The following is a 3,086-nucleotide window of genomic DNA, read 5'->3' as shown; positions in this document are numbered from 1 at the left end:
GGAGCTTTTTCCACACACACTTCTGCTGTCCTTACAACTAAGATGTGTGAAATCTTACTCTCAACAGTTGCTCCAATCATGTAGGTTCAGACATCCCACAGCACATCCTGTCAATTAATGGAGAATCTCTAATGTTTCCAAATTCATGTGTGGATGTTGGCATTTCAATTCCCTTCAATTGATTTAATTATGGAATTAAAAAAGACCCAAAGCATACCTCTTTGAAACCTGATACTGTCATCCATAAGAGCCATCAGACATCCCTTTATTCTAGGAACTTTGCTATTTTTGCAGACAGTACCATCCTATTCACTCCCTTTGCCTTGTGCCTCTTATAATTGAAGATCTGTTTTTAAAAATAAAACTTGGTTGCATTTCCTGGGTTCTGTCTATGTGAGGAGTTTCTGTTTGCCACTGATTTTGTTTGTTTTTTCTCATTTACCTCCTGTGAGCCTCCCTAGACTGGCTGCTGCCACTGCATTTTATGAATTATGTGGCTGGATAATAAGGCACCACATTTTAAAGCACACACTGCTTAATTATTAAAACAATTATTTAAGATACTCAGTTTCTCCGCTGTGCATACTAGCCAGGCACACACCAGCAAACTTCCCTTTTGCAATCCCTGGTCCTGCCCCAACTTTCATTCAGGTAATTGCAGTGAGATAAAGGACTGAAAAATGGAAGGTTTCATACAGAGGGTTAGCCCTGCATTCCAATAACCTTGTTGTTATTAGGAAATTACTCAGTTCAGAATTTCATTTTGGTCAATGTCATCTCATTACAGTTAATCGCATCACACATTGCTACTAAATTATTCTGTCACTCTTAATTTCAAGCACATCTCAGGGTTGATATATAGGATATGTGTACAGTGCAGGGTCAGTGTTGGGTAGTTTTCTCAAGGTAGCTCAGGTGCTGGAGAGCAGTCCATATGTCTTAATAAAGCACCCCTGACCCAGGTGTCATCCCTAATATTTTCTTTATGCTCCCATACAGGCTGATTGCTATGGAAATGGAACAATTATTGTTTATCTGTAAATCCAGCTGATTTCACAGACTTGCAGCTCTGTGATGTATTTTCTTTCTGCTCAGTTTTGTCACATGATGATACTGATGTGACATTGGGGATAATGCATAATGGCAGACGTGGGACAGTTTGCACCTAGGTTTCAGTCTGAATTTGGGATGATGGAAAATTGGGAAGTTGCTGTGGTATGTTACATTGAATAGACTCAAAGGCAGCTGGGAGAAGAGAGGGGTTATAGGGCCTGTCGTCCCATGTCCCCCAAGTATGTCAACACCTGAGTTCTATTTCTGGTTCAATCAACCACTAACCTTATGCATCACCTTCAACAACACATTTCACCCCTCTGTGATAGCTAGTCTCCTATCCTTGGTCTGTCCTGTCCATTTAGATTTTTAGCTATCCAGGATATTATGAATTTATACCATAACAGATGCAATTCAGTCTTCAGTCTGACTCTCAGCTGGAGTTTTCATTTAAAGCTTGCAGAACGAAGGTGTGTTGTCTCCTTGCTATGTGTTAATGCAATAACATTAAAAACAACAACCACAGGTGCACATAACACTAATTGTGAAATCTGTAATTAGAAATTCTATGATCTGTATGTATTAGAAGTCAAGAATGCTATGATGAGGTAAGTCATCTTCAGTCATCTTGAACACAGATATGTTATTTTCTAAACACCTGTTATATTTATGCACTCTTGTGAAGTGGACTTTGATAAGATACAAGCCTGGTCCACCATGTCACATCTAAGTAGAAGGAGACATTGTCTCATGGGAGGAAGAGGTGGCAAGTCACAAAGCCATGTGCAAACAAGTAGTAAGTAGTTGTCTAGGTGGAGCCACATGATGTCTGGCTTGCACCAGAGAATGTAAAATACTTTCCAGCACCCCATGACAAAATTTAAGCTGATAATACAGCACCAAAAAACACAACTTAAAATATGAGAAAAGATTAAGAACAACGTCTGTGTTTTCAATCCCTGTAATAGTAAATGTTGCTAAGGAGGGACTTCTGTCTTTAGCAGTTTTTTCCAGAAATACCACTTTTCTGACTTTGCTGTTATGATATTTGAGTTCTGAAAAAAACAAGGAACCAGAAATGGTGTTTGATTAAAGAAAGAGAAGCATGCTACCTTTCAAACTATTTTTCCAATAACAATTAGAAGTACAATCCATCACAATGAAGATCACATAATGAAAAGAAGTAGGTGATTATTGACCAAACCGTCTTCCAGCTTCAGTGGTAAAGGAGGAGATGGGCTTCAGGAGTCTGAGTTAACAGACTGCATCTGGAAATGTTGCTTTCTCTGTCATGACCACGTTGTCCTTATGACTCTTTGCCCTCCTGCTTGCCCACAGTATCACAGCTGGTTTTGGTCACCCACCACATACAGACATCAAGTGAATGCATCTAGTGACTGTAATTGTGCCTCTGTTGTTTACTGGTATTTGGCACCAGCTTGTGGCAGTGGGCTGCACAACTGGTGCTCTCAGCAGTCTTGATCCTTGGCTGGTGAGTTCAGTTACCTTCTTGAGCAATCCTGAAATTTGCTTCTGCCTCTATGCTTAAAAAGCCTCAAATTGGCTCTGGGAAAGGACTGGGAGAAGAGAAGGCAGCAGCACCTGAGTTTTAAGGGCTTCTGCATCAGTGTCCCAGTGTTGAATGTTTCGTGTTTGAGCGTGTTGTCCCACAAGCCTCTTGGTTCCTTTTGCTGGGTGTTGGATCTTGGGCAGCCTGCTCTGGTTCCTCTGCAGTGGTGCAGAGGCAAATCCTTGTGGCTGTCTTAACAGCTGGATGTATAAAAACCAAGCATTTCTGAGGTAAATAATTGACATCCATTTTGTGGATACTGATTCCATTAAAAATTTCCATTTTAGCAAAATAGCTAAGAAGATAGTCTGTGATCCTTCTAGAGGCAACTGTGCTGTCCTTCAGTGCATGATTCTGGGCATGAAGATAAGGAGTGTAACTGATTTTGGTTATTAATTGAAATAAGTAAAATTTTTGGGAAAGATCTCATAAAAGAACAAAGAGACACATACAGAAAACCATG

Source organism: Chaetura pelagica, unplaced genomic scaffold, assembly GCF_000747805.2.
Source record: "Chaetura pelagica isolate M959 unplaced genomic scaffold, ChaPel_1.0 scaffold277, whole genome shotgun sequence".
Taxonomy (NCBI): domain Eukaryota; kingdom Metazoa; phylum Chordata; class Aves; order Apodiformes; family Apodidae; genus Chaetura; species Chaetura pelagica.
The sequence above is the reverse complement of the archived record's forward strand: the minus strand, read 5'-3'. Positions refer to the sequence as shown.